An 18,195-nucleotide genomic window follows, 5' to 3' on the forward strand; every position below is an offset into this window, starting at 1 on the left:
TATAACAATATATATAACTATATAACTTTACTATATATATATATATATATATATATATATATATATATATATATATATATATATATATATATATATATATATATATATATAACTTTACTCATTTGACTCACCTAGGACAATTAGACTCAATAAGGGGTAATGAGAAGCAGGTGGTCCAGACAGTGTAAATATGTATATTTGACTTTTTCATGCCAACGGCCATACCACGTTGAGTACACCGCTTCCCGTCCGATCAGCGAAGTTAAGCAACGTTGGTTCTGGTTAGTACTTGGATGGGTGACCGCCTGGGAACACCAGATGCTGTTGGCATCCCTACGTGTCAAGTGGGGTTGGTGGAGGATTAGTGTCCCTCCCTGTAAAACAATTAACTCTAAGCCGTTGGCCACCCCGTTTGGGATACATGGCGTCTGGCAATGAATGAATGAAAACTTTACTCTATATATATATATATATATATATATATATATATACAGTATATATTACTATATAACGATATATATATATATATATATATATATATATATATATAGGAGCCTCTGTGGTACAGTGGTAGAGTGTGCGTTTCGTACACTGGTGAACCAGGGTTCGCGCCCTGCCAGGGTAATAAAATTTGGGAGTGTTCACCCGGCCACGTACTGCATTGGCGGACACAAGGGATGCTATGGTTGAACCAGTGTCGCTTACTGTAAAGTATGCTTGCACCCAGTCGGCTTGCGCGGGCCGATTACACTTGGTTCACAGAACACACACACATTCAAAGCCACTCCAACACTACAGTTACACTTACAAGCACTTTTCATCCTACATACAATCTCTACCAGACAGCCTAAGCCACTTGGTAGAGACATATTGGCTGTATCGTCCCTACTTCGATCGGGATAGGCCGGTCCTACAGTGGATAGTCACGCGGCTGATGATGATATATATATATATATATATATATATATATATATATATATATATATATATATATATATATTGTTACTGGACAGAGAAAGATAATGTACACTTTAAGTGAGAATACTAAAAATCACTACTGTCCCGTAAAGTTCCAGGTTCAAAACAAAACAGTTAGGTAAAATTACAAGTTAAAGTTTAATGCTCAAACTAACAACAAAACATTCAGGACTCATAAGGATAATGTAATGGCAAAAAACAGGTTAAATATATGGTTAACTGCAATAGCCTCAATTAACACGAAATTAGCAAGAGTAAATTTATCTAAGTCAGCCCTGATAAAATGAAAATACACTGGGTAATCCTCAGTTAATGCAGGATAAATTATTACAGATACAAAGTATTATTAATGATGGCTAACAATAAGAACCTTTATATAAATTACAAAAACCTTACTAGGCCTAAGAATTAACCTTATACTACACAGTACAAGAAAAAATGCAGCAACACTTATACTCAAATTACACAGCTGCTAGATGGTTGGAGACTTTCTGAGCTCTCACAATAATAACTGTACAGGGGAGGACAGAGATGTGAACAAAATGAGGAGCAGATCTAAGTGGCAATTAATGCAGAGACTGAGCTCATTATATAGGGGCCGGCAGAGCTTGATACAACTTGTAAGAAGGACGCGCAAATGAAGCCATGGGGACAGAAAGTTCACAATCCCGCTCTGAACAACTGAAAGAACGACTTACTCTACTATAACGGTAGAAGGGGGGGACTGAGGCAGAACACGCTCGTGATCAAACATGCAGCATACTGTGCGTTAAAATTACACAAAGGATGATGAAATCATAGGCTATGTAACACATCCCCACAATGAAAAAGAAATTTACAAAGGAAATTTCTTATTACTCTAAAACAATTTGTCTAAAGTCTAGATAAGCAATCTGCAATAACATTTTCTTTCCCCTTGACATGTTGTATGTCTAATGAATACTCCTGAAGAAGTAGACTCCATCTTGTCAATCTCTGATTTTTGTCTTTAAACTTACTAAGGAATTTCATTGGGTTATGATCGGTATAAATGACTATGGGGTCAAAACCAGAACATAAATAAAATGAAAAATGCTGTAAACCCAAAATCAAGGCCAAAAGCTCTTTCTCAATAGTTGAGTAGTTCTTTTGAGGTGGAGTGAACTTCTTACTGTAATAAGATACAGGGTGTTCAATACCCTGATGATTCTCTTGCAGCAAAACAGCCCCAGCTCCTGTATCACTTGCGTCAACAGACATCTTAAAAGGCTTAGCAAAATTTGGAGTAGCGAGCACTGGCTAACTTAATAGGATAGCTTTAAGTTTGCTGAAAGAGGATTCACAGTTATCGGTCCAGACAAATTTAACTCCCTTTTTCAGTAGGTCTGTAAGTGGTGATACAAGAATTGAAAAGTTAAGAACAAATCTCCGGTAATAACCTACCATTCCCAAAAATCTTTGTGACTCTTTCCTACTTTTAGGTCTGGGAAGATCACTTATAACCTGAACCTTAGCTCCTGGTGGTGCAACATGTCCATCATCAATTACGTACCCAAGATACTGAACTTTAGCTTGACCAAACCCACACTTTGATAAATTAGCTACAAGATTAGCCTGAACCAAACGCTCAAGAAATTTACTGACATGGCATAGGTGATCTTTCCAGTTGTCACTGAAGATTAATACATCATCAATATAAACAACACACCCTGCCAAACCCTCTGTTACAACATTCATGAGCTTCTGAAATGTGGCTGGTGCATTCTTCATACCATATGGCATTACAGAACATGCAAAAGTCTTTCCTAGTGTTACAAAACATGAAATCTCCCTGGCACATTCAGTCATAGGTACTTGTCAGTATCCCTTTAACAAATCAAACTTACTTATGTACCTAGCCTTTCCGATCTTGTCTATGCAATCTTCCACACGAGGGAGAGGGTAAGTGTCTGTTTTGGTTATCTGATTAACACGTCTGTTGTCAATGCAAAGCCGCTGTGACCCACCTGGCTTAGGGACTAGAGTAACAAGAGAACTCCACTCGCTCTGACAGGGCTCAATCATCTTGTGGTCCAACAGGTAGCCAAGCTCCTTCTGGATGAGAGGAACTTTCACTGGGTTCACACGGTAAGGAGGCAATTTAATTGGCTTTGCGTCTCCAACATCGACATCATGCATCAACACAGTGGTTCTTCCTGGAGTAGCACGGAACACTTCCGGGTACTCCTGCAGTAATGCCGAAAACTCCTGCCTTTCCTCGGGAGGTAGGTGAGAAAGCTTAGTCTGGAGATCATTCATGATATCAGGATTCTTCCCCAAACTATCACTCAGGCTCATGCTGCATGGGAGAGCTTCACTTGCAGACTCGGGTGGAACAGCTACAGTGCAGACTGGATTATTTTCGTCCCGCCTGTGATATAACTTTAGCATGTTGATGTGACAAAGTTGCTTGTTCTTTCTACGATCTGGTGTGGCGATGACATAGTTGACATCACTGAGTTTCTTTTCCACGAAATAAGGACCACTAAACTTGGCTTGAAGAGGTTGCCCATGAACCGGTAGCAGAATCAAAACCTGATCTCCTGGCTGAAAGTGGCGTAACCTGGACTTCTTATCATACCAAGTCTTCATCTTCTCCTGAGCAGCTCCTAAATTCTCTCTCGCCAGTTGTAAAGCAGTGGAGAGCCGTTCTTTGAACCTCATCACATACTCCAGCAGGTTGACATCATCTTCCTCCGACAGCCAGCATTCCTTGAGTAACTTAAGGGGTCCTCTTACTTCATAGCCAAACAGTAGTTCAAATGTGAGAAGCCCAGTGATTCATTTGGAGATTCTCTTGCGTCAAATACAACGAATGGAAGACCTTTATCCCAGTGTTTCTGATGTTCCAAACAGTATTTCTTGAGCATCGATTTGAGTGTTTGATGATATCTCTCCAACGCTCCTTGGCTCTGGGGATGGTAAGCTGAAGACGTGATCTGGGTGATGCCCAACTCTTTCAGAGACTGCTTGAAAACATTCGACATGAAATTACTTCCCCAGTCTGACTGTACCTCCTTGGGCAGACCAAACTTTGTGAAGAACCCTAGCATTTCCTTAACCACGTTCTTTGCTGAGATATGTCTAAGTGGAATGGCATCAGGATAACGAGTAGCCATATCAATCAGGGTCATCACATAAGAAAATCCTGAAGAAGTCTTAGGAAGAGGGCCCACAATATCCACCAACACACGGGTGAATAGCGCCTCAAAAGGAGGAATGGGAACTAGAGGTGCAATCTTTTCGGTCTGATTACACTTCCCCACAACTTGACAGGTGTGACAAGACTTACAATACCAGGAAACATCCCTGAAGATACCTAGCCCGTAGAAGTGTTTCAAAATGCGTGCCACAGTCTTCCTCACTCCAAGGTGTCCTGCCAAACTGGAATCATGAGCCACTCTAATGATATCCTGCCTACAAACACGAGGGATGACAACTTGATGTACAACCTCCCATTCACAGTCGACTGATGCTGTTGGGGGTCTCCACTTCCTCATAAGTACTCCTGACTTTATATAATAACAAGTAGAAGCACCAGCTGACTCTTCCTCACTGCAAGCAGAGTTAGCTAGACCTTTCAACTCAGGGTCAGCAACCTGCAACTCAACCAACTCTTGACGAGACAAATTATCAACATTACAGGGTACTGCCTCATCTGGTGAGTGGTCCAAATTAGCAAGAAAAGTGTCAGCTAGGATAACATCATCATCATCATTATCCTCTAAATCACCAGTAACTTTAGACTTAGCCCTAGTGACAGCACATGCAAGGAACACATCAGGGACATCACAATCCTGGGATGCAGCCACTGGCTCACTAGACAACTGAGGAGCTGGACACACTTGACTTCCACCAATATCATTTCCAAGTAAGAAAGTTACACCTGACATTGGGAGTGTCTCAACCAACCCAACCATAACGGAACCATTAACAAAACCAGACTCTAAATTCACTCTGCACAGAGGGACAGAGAAGTAATTATTCCCTACACCTTGTAAGATTACAGTTTCATTAGAGGAATTAACATTAGAGCCTAGAACACTGGTCAGCATAAGGGATTGGCAAGCACCTATATCACGATATATTTTAACTGATTTCCTGTCATTACTGTCCAGAGGACTGACAAAACCATCAGACAGGAAATTAGCACATGAACTCTAGAGAGTGTCACCCACGTTACTGCTCAAAAGAGGAGCTCCATCATGAGAATTTAAGTTACCCCTCAAAGCAGGTTCAGTTAACTCTGTTAAAGAAATCTGGGAACTCTAAGGAGTGGACACTAGACCAATTGACTGAATATTTAAAGACTCCTTTTTGTTTACATCACGCTGTCTCCTGAAACATTTCTCCGAAGTATGACCAAGCTTACTACAATAAATACATTTACTTTTCTGAAATCTAGAGGTGAAGCTGGTATTTACTTCCTGAGAAACATCATCTTTATTCTCTTTCCTGTTACCTGTACTCTGAGTAGAGGCAACGTACTTACTCTCAGCTTTCCCTTTTTCTTTAGAATATCTCTTGTGAATGAGAACATATTCATCAGCTAAAACTGCAGCATCAGACAAATTATCTATTCTTTTCTCATCAAGATATAGGCTTACATCTTTACTAATACACCTTTTGAAGTCCTCCAGCAAAATCATCTGCTTAAATTTACCAAAATCAGAATCCACATTCTTAGAATTTAACCACTGCTCTAACAGATCTTCTTTGATTTTTGCATACTCAACATGGGATTGCTTATCTTGCTTGTAAGTTGTCCTAAATTTTACTCTATAAGCTTCAGAAACAAGCTCATAGGCCTTAAGAATCAAGCTCTTAACTACATCATAATTATCAGATTGATCCTGAGGCAAAGATGCATAAGTTACTTGAGCTTTACCGGTGAGAACAGTTTGAAGGAGTACTGGCCAATACTTTTTGGGCCAATTAAAATCTGTAGCTACCCTCTCAAACAACTGAAAATACTTTGTTAAATCAGATTCATTAAAAGGAGGGACAAGTTTAACATTTTTAGCCACATCAAAATCATCAGAGCTAGATGATCCAGTTCCACATTGTTTCATGCGATACTCATGGTCTGCCTGAATCCTGGCAAGTTCAACTTGTGCCTGTATCTGTGCCTCCTGAATCCGAGCTTGAGATTCAGCCTCCTTAGCATTTGCTTGAAATTCAGCCTCCTTAACACGAGACTCCGCCTCAGCCTGAGCCTCCTGCAGGGCTAGCTGTAACTTAGCAAATTCAATCTGCGTTCGCTCATTTGGAGGAGTTACATTAAACAAGCTTTCATTATTCATGTCAACAATTTGATCTTTAGAATGATGAGAGCGAACAGCAATTCCCAATTGTTGAGCAACAAGCTTAAGTTCATTCTTTGTTCTGTTTTCTACATCACACACTGTTTGCACATTTGACAAAAAATCTTTGGCTTCATCAAGTGTAGTAATAGTAGACATCATGAATAAGTAACAGTCACAAAATATCAAGCAATATCCTTATGTTAATATCCTGATGAGAGGTCGCCAAATTTATGTTACGGAACAGAGAAAGATAATGTACACTTTAAGTGAGAATACTAAAAATCACTACTGTCCCGTAAAGTTCCAGGTTCAAAACAAAAGAGGTAAAATTACAAGTTAAAGTTTAATGCTCAAACTAACAAGAAAACATTCAGGACTCATAAGGATAATGAAATGGCAAAAAACGGGTTAAATATATGGTTAACTGCAATAGCCTCTATTAACACGAAATTAGCAAGAGTAAATTTATCTAAGTCAGCCCTGATAAAATGAAAATACACTGGGTAATGCTCAGTTAATGCAGGGTAAATTATTACAGATACAAAGTATTATTAATGATGGCTAAGAATAAGAACCTTTATATAAATTACAAAAACCTTACTAGGCCTAAGAATTAACCTTATACTACACAGTACAAGAAAAAATGCAACAACACTTATACTCAAATTACACAGCTGCTAGATGGTTGGAGACTTTCTGAGCTCTCACAATAATAACTGTACAGGGGAGGACAGAGACGTGAACAAAATGAGGAGTAGATCTAAGTGGCAATTAATGTAGAGACTGAGCTCATTATATAGAGGCCGGCAGAGCTTGATACAACTTGTAAGAAGGACGCGCAAATGAAGCCATGGGGACAGAGAGTTGACAATCCCGGTCTGAACAACAGAAAGAACGACTTACTCTACTATAACGGTAGAAGGGGGGGACTGGGGCAGAACACGCTCGTGATCAAACATGCAGCATACTGTGCGTTAAAATTACACAAAGGATGATGAAATCATAGGCTATGTAACAATATATATATATATATATATATATATATATATATATATATATATATATATATATATATTTATATATATATAACTATTGATGGATAGATAGAGATAGATAAATAGGTAGGTAGGTAGGTAGGTAGATAGGTAGGTACCATAGGTAGATAAATAGATAGACAGACAGACAGGCAGACAATTTTGTAGTTCATAAAAAGCTGAACAGACAACTTTTTACATATACAGTACGTAAATTTATACACCCTCAGTGGTGCACAAACATATGTAATATTTACATGCTTATCATACAACACATATATATATATATACAACTATACGAAAAGAAAAGTAAGTACATGCTGTTCCTTATTACTTTGATACTACCTAATAATACGTTCCTGGTTTTGAACAAACATAATTCTAAATTTAATAGCATCAAAATCATTATTACTTAATCACTCAGCATCATATAATGTTAATATGTTCCTTACTTCTCTTATCGGAAACAATTCACGACATGTGTTCGGCAAACTTCTATGAAACATTACACAAAGTTTCATAAGAAATTTATATGCAAATCATATCTTATGCCAATAAATTAAATAGTTAAATGTCATAAGGTCTGCCATTCTACATGCTTTATGGTTAATTTCCCAGTACTTTCATTTCAGTATTTTCTTTACTGCCTTGTGATATCCAACTGCAAACTGTTTGAGGGAAATGTGGCACTTTGTATTACAAAACCATGATTCTGAGCCATATATAGGCTACTAAGAAAATAACTTTCAAACAATTACCTAGAAACTCTAATATCAACACTTAAATATTTGCTAAAAATACACTTAAATTAGTTATAAAGTTTATTTCTATACGTAATTGTATCCTTACATTTGTGAAGATGATTGTCCATAACAAAACCTAATTACTTATAGTCCTTATCAATAACGAGTTTTTGGTCATAGTCATACATCGCTCCAAGGACATGTCATTTTCACTTTTAAAATACATGCATAGCGACTTGGTGGTATTAATCTCATTATCTGTATGCTTGGTTTCATTCACTAATATATTCAGTAGCAGTTGTAGGCCTGTTTCAGAGGCTAGAACGACGATATCGTCTGCGTAGGTAATTACACATCTTATTACCAGGTGCACATCCTATTTTCAATGAGCTTATGAACATACACATTGAAGCGCAGTGGTGATAAGACCACCCAGACGTATTTCATTCATGATTTTCCATGGTTCAGATACTGCGTCCTTATGCCTAGTTAGATAAATAGATAGATTGATGTGTGTGTGTGTGTGTGTGTGTGTGTGTGTGTGTGTGTGTGTGTGTGCGTGTGCGTGTGTGTGTGTGTGTGTGTGTGTGTGTGTGTGTGTGTACGTATTTCACGTAAAGATGAAAAAAAAAAAAAGCATATAAAGAGTTGGTTGAAAGAGATTAACCCGTTTTGCTTTAGGAAAATTGCTGTATATGACTAGTCTTCTCTATGCGAATTTTTCAGTTAAGAAGATATATATGAAAAAAATTTACTTAAGTTGAATATTACCGTCAATTGATGTCATATCCCTTGACTTCGGTGACGTAGTTGTGCAATATTTTTCGGGCTGCCACCAAGTAAACCTATTATAGTTAAGTTCCTCTATTAGTGAAGGGGTAAATGGAGGCTTTATCTACCCCTCCAGTTCTGAACGCCTCCCCTAAACTGAATTGGATGGTCTGATGGTAGCAAGAATAAATGAAAAAGTTACGTCAACGGAGAGAAGACGTTAAAATGAAAAACGAGTTATTGCATTGTATGAGTTAAGAATGTTAAATGTGAGAAAAGGAAAGCAAGAACGCCATCCATACCAGCCATTAGGGTTAAAAGGTAAAAATGAGCTAATGGGAAAATCGATGAAAAACAAATGATCTGTGGAGTGAGTAAGGGGTGGGAGACAATGCAGCAGAGAGAGAGAGAGAAAGAGAGAGGAGATTGGGTTCCAAGCGTCGTGTGGGAGGGGCCTCCATAATGAAGTTTGTAACTCCACCACCCTGGTCACTTTCAAACACAGCTACATACTGTACATTTTTGCTTCCCTCATTATCAGTTTATGTCTCTTTAACCGAGTGTGCGTCTCTCTCTCTCTCTCTCTCTCTCTCTCTCTCTCTCTCCTTTACGGAATAGCCTCTGAACTGACACTGGTAGTGAGTTGTACAAGAAGATTTTTTTTTATTTTTTTATCAGATTTACACCTTCTCTTCTGCATTCGCTACAAGTCAGAATGCCATACAAATTATTTCATTTAGTCTATTGTGCCCTCCATGCTTCCTCTCATCTTCATAAAACATGAACAATTATCTGTTGAATACTGGATATTTGGCAATAAATCTTTCCTGACTGCCAATAACATCAAGGCAAATCCATAATTATAATAGGCTATTTTTTATTAACATAACTGGACTCCTCCCACAACTTTGCATACCAAGATATGTTTCCATGAAACTGATGAGGTACAGTGATGAGGCAGGAGTAAGTCGATCCTCCAGTCTGAATTTGCTTGGATACCACCTGAGTTAGGAAAAGTTTAAGATCTTAGGTTAGAATGCAGCGCACTATTGTTCAGTGCAGGACCGGTAGCACATACAATAACTGTAGTCATATTTGGTACTCTTCCTTTTCCAGGAAAGTTGGGTTTAGGTTAGATAAGGTAGAGTAGGTTGAGCAAGGAGCTCAGGTTAACTTACGTTAGGTTGATCAGGTTTAGATTGACCAGAATATACTGGATTAGGGTCAGGGTTGAATTGTTAGGTTGGGTTAGAGTTTTTAAAGCTTGGATTGCTTAGATAAGGTTACGTTAGGGTTAAATAAAGTAAGCGCGATCAACCTGGAAAAAGAAAAATACTCGTGTATTGCCAAAACGGCTTACTTGAAAGAAAATGTGGGTCAGACCTATCCATTGAAATCAACACTCATTTCACCATGTTGTCTTGTATGAAGATTGAGTAGAAAAACATCCCATTAGATGCTGCGAGTAGTAATATTTGCGACGTTTATAGTAGAAGTATTTTGTCATATATGTGGGACTTCCTGTCAGTTCACACAGTCCTACCGAATGTATGCAAGCCTCACCAGCACCTCATTCCTTCATGAACAACACAAGAAAAAGTTCTCTTCAAGAACATTTTCTTTTCATTAGGAATTTACAACGGATTTATATTGTTTTGTTTTGCGTCTTGATTTAACAGTGTTCAACATCTCAATAACCTTTCTTCATGCTCCTTCCCCCCCTCCCTCCATTTTCCTGCTTCCAACTCGGCTGCGTTCCTTCCTCACTTTCTCCCTACCTCTCTCCCTACCTGTCTCTCTCACGTCCTTAGTTTTCGTCTCTGTTCACGCAGCAATGCAACTGAGGACCTGGCTGTAAATATGGTTGTTGCGTGTCGTATTATAGGGAAGGGATGAGTCTTAACAAAAAGAAATGATTGTCTGCTCTAATGACCCTTGCAAAGTCGATGTGTGTTAATAAAAATACGTTGTTACTGGTATGTGTACATGCACATGTTACCTCACGACTCGTACCTGATTATCTTTATGTCCAAATCTGGCCAAAATTGTTGTATTTCCTCAGTAAACACCACCTTAGGTATAATTCTTCCATTTGTTTTGTGGTGCTTTCGTTAGAGGAATTTGGGAGGGATTAAAGCTCCTTGTATCCAAAGACCTCTTCTTTGTGTTATTCTTTTTTGTCTCCAGGAGGTTGTATTTACATTAAGATAAAGTTTTCATAATGCACGTGTTAGATACAGTCTTCACCAACCCCATTGTATCCACATATTGAAGCTGTGTGTATACGAGTAGTCAAGATACAGGAGTTTTGGCCTGACAAACCTTTTTTATGTACAAAAAGGCATGGAACATGAATATGTACATAAAAGATGAAAGAAGACAAAAGGGATAACATCACTGCCTATCGACTGTAGGTGGTACGTTAAAGATGACAACCAATTTTTGTCAAGTCTCAGTCTGCCCCCAGATACCAGCCTCACTGCTTCCAGGTTCCCAATTATACTGCCGGGTGAATAAGATAAAGAGAGGAAACAAACGGATTCCACCAACCTGACAGACCTGATAAGGAATTCAGGTTCATCCACTCGCGAACTGAGTTGCCGACAAATACACCACAGACTCCTCCCAATAACGAGGTGAAAGATGAGAGTGAGAGATTGGATGGGGAGAGAGATGGGGAGGATATAATGATTTCCAGTTTCTTTCATAATAGCCCTCTCTGCCTCCCTTTCTCTCTCACTGGAGGGGAAGCAATAAAAACTATTAGAGACACTACACATAACCAATTTGCAAACAGAATCAGCAAAGTGTCTCATAACAGACGGAGAGAAAAGAAGAAAAAGGAAGGGAGAAAAATGAAATGAAGAGGAGAGGAAACTGGAAAAGGAGGACAGATAAAAATGAATAAGTAGATCAGAGGGGGGGGGGAAGGTGGACGTAGGAAGGATAAAAGAAAAGGGTGGAGAAAAGAAGGGAAAAATGAAATGGTAGAGGAGAAGGAAGAAGCACAGGCGTGGAGAGGAAAAGAAAACAAAAAATAGAGGGAGGGACAGAATGACAGATGAATGTGGAATGAGGAATCAATAAAGGTGAATGATAGGAAAAATTAAGAGGAAAAAGGGAAAGACATGTTTGGTGTCTGCAGGTCGTAACGTGATAGAGAAGACATTTTTAATAAGGAATCCAAAAAAATATGCTCCAGTATATGCACAAAATACCCGTAAATCTGCCAATATATGTTAAAAAAAGTATATAGAAAGCTCCTTCAGTCTGTTAAATACCTTATGTTGAAATTCCTGCGTCTCAAACTCGATAAGAACTGCTAGCAATACCACGAGCAAGAACCTCACCCTCTCTCCAGAACTTTTTCTTACAGTCCCTCCACTTTACACTCAAATTCCTTCCAAATTCCTCATCCACTCTCTTCTTACTCTCTCTTACTAATCTTTTCACCTCTCTCTTTCTTTCTACATATAACTCTTTCTTCCGCCTCTCAACTTCTTCCACGCCCCTATTTCTCATCCATTCATTGTATGCTTTCTTCTTTTGTGCCACAGCCTGTCTCACTTCTTCAGTCCACCACGCTGTTCCTTGCATTCCCCTCCGTCTTCTCTTCCTTCCACACACCACATCACATGCTGCACATATTTCTTCTGTAAATATCCTACACACACCTTACATGTCTCCCATCTGCTCCAATTCATATTTGCCCAATCGTTCCTCCACTTCACTCTTACTCTCTGCCATTTTCTCATCCTCTTGTAACCTTTCCACTCTCCTTACAGCTACTCCTTCCTCTCGTCTTTCCCTTCTTCTATTCCTCCATCTTACTTGAATTCTAATTCTGGCCATCACCAAGTAGTGGTCAGAATGTCCACTCCCCCAACCTCTATAAACTCTTGCATCCATTACACATCTTCGCATCCTTTCATCCACACACACATAATCAATCATTGCCTTCCTTTCATTCAGTTCACCACCCACCCTTCTCATCACTCGCCATGTATACCTGTGGATCATTTTATGCCTGAAGAGGGTATTGGCTATCACCAACCCCCTCCCAACACAAATGTCCACTAACGCACTCCCATTCTCATCTATCTCAGCAGGCACACCCCATTCACCAACTATTCCATCCACCTTCACATTCCCAACTTTACCATTCATATCACCAATCAAAAACACTCTCTCATTCCTTCCAAACTTTTCCATGCACACTTCTACATTTGTCCAGAATTCTTCTCTCAATCTTCTAGCACGATCTTGCGTTGGCGCATACACACACACAATCGCCCACATTTGTATTCCAACTTTCAACTTTACCCACACAATCCTTGACCCAACTGATCCATACTGTCTTATGCTCCTCTTCCATCTTTTACTCACAGCTATACATACTCCTTCCTTTGCCCTCTCATTCTCACCTACTCCTGCACATATACCCCATCCATACTCCCATTCTCTCACACTTTCTCCTCTCCATTTTGTTTCAGTTATTCCACATACATCTACTTTCGCACCCTCAAGCACCTGGACAATCTCTCTCTCTTTCACCTCATCATTCGCTCCCCTTACATTCCAAGTTTCAATTACCACGTCCTTTGTCCGGTCCTTGGTCGTCATCGTTTGGTCAGTCCTTGTCCGAGGCATAATGTTTGTTTTTTTAGTTAGTCGTTTTCCGGGGAGGGGCACTAACCCTCCGCCAACCCTTTTAGTCGCCGTTTACGACAAGCAGGGATACTGGGGGAGTATTCTTGAAAAAAACCCCTACCCCCAGGGGGGACATATTATCATTTTAATTTAAATATAAACTGTGCAACATAACTAAGCTAATACACCTATGGTGTCTCACATAATTAAGCTAATACACCTATGGTGTCTCACATAATTAAGCAAATACACCTATGGTGTCTCACATAACTAAGCTAACATACCTATGGTGTCTCAAATACCCAAGTCAATACACCTATGGTGTCTCAAATGAACAACTACATCAAATATGGATGATTCATGATATGACTGCATTGCTATTATTGTATTAGTTATATACAGATGCATCAGTTATACAGCTACAATGACCACACTTGTGAGTCCTGCAATTATGTAACAGTTGCATTAACAAGATGTAACTACAATTCTATGGCTAACACAATTATGTAACAGTTGCATTAACAAGATGTAACTATAATTTTATGGCCAACATAATTACCATATGTGACAGTTCCATTAACAAGATGTAACTACAATTCTATTGCCAACACAGTTATGTAACAGTTGCATGAACGTGATGCAACTACAGTTTTATGGCAAACACAATTATGTAATAGGTGCAGTTACACAATGTTATGCTACAATCACACTTGTGTAACAGTTGCATTAAAATCATGTAACTACAACAGCATTAAGACGATGTAACTGCTATTATGATACAATATTTGTAGTTATGTTACTTTTACAGTATTATGTATTTCACTTAATTAGGTTACAAGTTGATTATAATGTGTATATAGTATGCATTAATATGTTATGACAACATTTACTGTCGTCGGTACGACAGTGGGCGTGACCGAGCGATATGCAGGCATTATATAGGCACTGGTATTACATTATCTCATAAATCCAGTGTACAGGATGTAGTGTCTGCTGGAAACATACACAGCTTCTCACTAGGAATGTCAATTTACATAATGTCTATCCACAATCTTGTTGTCCCAGACCAAAAAATCTCTTACTCCAGACGACAAGAATTTCATGACGTATTCAAACACGTGGAATAACCAGCCCTAGATGGTTAGTCCACGTCAATGGAAATCTACCAGACATTGCATTACACATACACATCCTCTCCGAGCTGTATATAATGTGGGAGAGAATCCCTTCAGATCAGAAAGGGGAGAGAGGAGCTAGAGTAAAGGCCCGACACATGGGTCATTAGGAGACTTGGCCGTCACGCTTCGTTACGCTGTAACTCACTATTCATATAACTGTGCAATAACACTCCATAACCTAAGAGTGCTGTACACCTCGCTGACATTATGTCTCACGACTTTATTCTGGCTGTACTTGACGATCCACAATCGACTTCCCTATCTCCCCTACAAGCACCTACGACCACGTTATCGATACATATATATATATATATATATATATATATATATATATATATATATATATATATATATATATATATATATATATATATATATATGGAGCCTCTGTGGAACAGTGGTAGAGTGTGCGTTTCGTACACAGGTGAGCCAAGGTTCAAGCCCCGCCAGGGTAATAAACTTTGAGAGTGTTCACCCGGCCAAGTATTGCATTGGCGGACACAAGGGGTGCTGTGGTTTGATCCAGTGTCACTTACTATTAAGTATGCTTGCACCCAGTCGGCTTCCGCGGGCCGATTACACTTGGTTCACAGACTACACACACATCCAAAGCCACTCCAACACTACACTTACAAGCACTTCATACCCTACATACAATCTCTGCCAGACAGCCTAAGCTACTTGGTAGAGATACACTGGCTGTATCGTCCCGACTTCAGTCGGGATAGGCAGGTCCTCCAGTGGATACTCAAACGGCTGATGATATATATATATATATATATATATATATATATATATATATATATATATATATATATATATATATATATAATGTGTGTGTGTGTATAACAGATATTGGGATACTAGTAAACTCAGATAATTTCAACCTTTCTTTTTTAAATCATAGTTTGTTCTTGGCAGATACTAGTACACAGCTTGAGGAACACGCTTCATGGCATGAAAAAACATTTATTACTGTAATTCTTATGACATATAAGCCACACTGTTTATGTTGGTTCTTTAGGATGGATCTATTTATCTATAGCCAGCCTCCCTAATCTCGTAAGAGGTGGACACAAACAAATCGCCTCCATGTCGCCGTGTCCCCTACCATTCCGTTAACCTTCCCCCAGCTTTTACCCCACTCCATCCCTCCATGTCGTCCTCCCTCTTCCCCCCTCCACCTCACTCACATACATATCTCTCATTAGTCCTTCAATCTCCATTCTCCATTCTCTTCATATGACCAAACCACCTCACTGTATTTCTCCCAAGACTTTCTATCACATCCATATCCTACTGAAGTTGTACGATTTAAGAAGTTATGAGATGAGAGGAGAGTATTTTTTCACAGCATTCGTATTCTGTGATAGGAAGCGTTATGAGGAACACACTGAGGTGGTTTGGCCATGTGGAGAGGATGGAGGGTGAAAGACTGACGAAGAGAGTGTATGTGAATGAGGTGGAGGGGGGAAGAGGGAGGGGGAGGTCGAGGATGAGATGGAGGGATGGGGTGGAGAGGTATATGAGAGAGGGGGGTGTGAGTTGGGAGCGGGGTAGTGAAATGGGGGGAGACAGGGCGACGTGGAGGCGATTTGTTTGTGGCCACCCCGAACGGGATTGAGGCGTCTGGCAATAGATAGATAGATAGAGATTCGTATTCTCAGATCTGACACACTCCAGTTCCCATTATGCGATGTGTTCGGGAGAGAAATGAGTTCCTTAATCATGTTAAATGTAGTGGGAATGAAAGACCAACATGCTGACCGCTGGTTGTTTATTTAATGAAAATTACAATGCATCCAATTCTTTGGCTTAGCTCTTAGGGGATTATGGTGATACTAAAGTAGGGTGTTGTATTCTAATTACCTCCACATGAATTACTACCTATTTAGTTCTATGACACCACTGCCTTATAAAAATGATCATGGGAGTTTGGTACTAATAAAAGTGGTGACAAATTATACTACTAAAAGCCATCACATCATCACGTAAAACGACAGTTTGTAAGACTGAGAAACAATATCAGCTTTTGGATATTGATTTCAGTCGAGCTGATGGAGGGCATTGTCTCCACAGAGCCGCGTATTGTTCAAGAAGAAATTATACTTACACACACACACACACACACACACACACACACACACACACACACACACACACACACACACACACACACACAAATAGTATTCGTTGTGAAACTTCAGAAGCTTCAGTTTGAAAGAGCATCCAGAATGAACCGAAAATGTTATATCTGCAGAATGAACATTGTTTTAATATTTGAGCATCATTTCTTTCATAAGTGATGTTGCTTAAAAGTCGGCATCTCAATCTGACTGCCGAGAGCGATTTCTTGTTTTTTATGATGTGCATAATTTTAATACGTGGGTATAATTTCTTTCAGATGCTGTGCTGCTTTACCTTCTGTTTCAAGTCCATAGACTTGAAAAATTCTTAGTTTTATTTTGGTTACTGCCTGAGATTATTTTTCTTATATGACGAGTTGACTCTGCGACTCGGAAAGGTTAAACATTTTCAAATGCAATTTATTGTATGAAAATATAATGATCATATCATCCGATCATGGATATTACATTTAATTATTCATTCTATTTGCTCATTCTGAAAGTCCATAGCCTTAAAATGGTATAAGTATTATCCAAGTATAATCCCTGTTTCGATTACTTGGTAATGTATAGGCTAGCTGAAAGACTTATGTTTAAGGCTTACGGCTGTATTATCAAACCAAGTACATGAAATAGCAGGCAGGCCCTTAATTTACAGTAGAGTCGTCTGTATAAAAACATCTGGGACGACAGACAATGGTTAAACCACTTTCTACCTTACATAACAAAATCAACAAAAGAATTAGAAACATTAAATATCCTTAATATCCCATGTGGTTCAATACTGATGTCAACAAATACAAAAGTAGGAGATGCAGGAGCTTCAGAACTCTTTGGTTGATGTCCTTGGTGTGATGTGGTCTGGTGTGGTATAGAAGGGTAATTTGGTGTCATGTACCTGTAGTGCTGGAGGGTCGCATAGTTTATTGGGTAGTGTGGTGTGGTGACTTTGTTAAATCTGCTGAAGTCTCTGGTAGTGATGCAGCTCCCGTCTGAAAATCATTAGCGAGAGACAGACAGACAAAGCCGTTCTTAGATATACTCCCACAGTTAGACATCTGGGGGCTTGCCTTCGCATTCGCGATCTTAGGTCTAATAATACAATCCATGAAAGACTGGTAGTGAAGTACTGAGCTCATAATCTTATTGGCTATAAAGATCAATATATACACAGTGACTAGTGACATCTGATAATTCGCTTACATTAGTTAAGGACTGACTAGAATATAATACTACTGTACAACTTTCTAATGCAAAAGTTAACCGTTACTCCCAGTCCTTCATTTCTGCAACACGCCAACTATGGAACTGTCTTCCTTTGTCTGTATTTACTACTTCTTATGATCTCCCGTCTTTCAAACGCAGTGTGTCCACGCATCTCGAAATGAACG

The 18,195-nt window shown here is 39.2% G+C and overlaps 1 non-coding gene across 1 annotated transcript; it reads left to right on the forward strand.

The window, feature by feature from the left end:
- The first annotated feature begins 211 nt into the window (after nt 1-211).
- On the forward strand, nt 212-330 carry LOC145408805 (5S ribosomal RNA). Its single transcript, XR_013898970.1, has one exon. It is a non-coding gene; the product is annotated as a 5S ribosomal RNA (ribosomal RNA).
- The last annotated feature ends 17,865 nt before the right edge of the window (nt 331-18,195 follow it).

This window comes from Coenobita brevimanus, chromosome 8 (genome assembly GCF_032717465.1).
Source record: "Coenobita brevimanus isolate Jiangsu-jjx chromosome 8, ASM3271746v2, whole genome shotgun sequence".
Taxonomy (NCBI): Eukaryota; Metazoa; Arthropoda; class Malacostraca; order Decapoda; family Coenobitidae; genus Coenobita; species Coenobita brevimanus.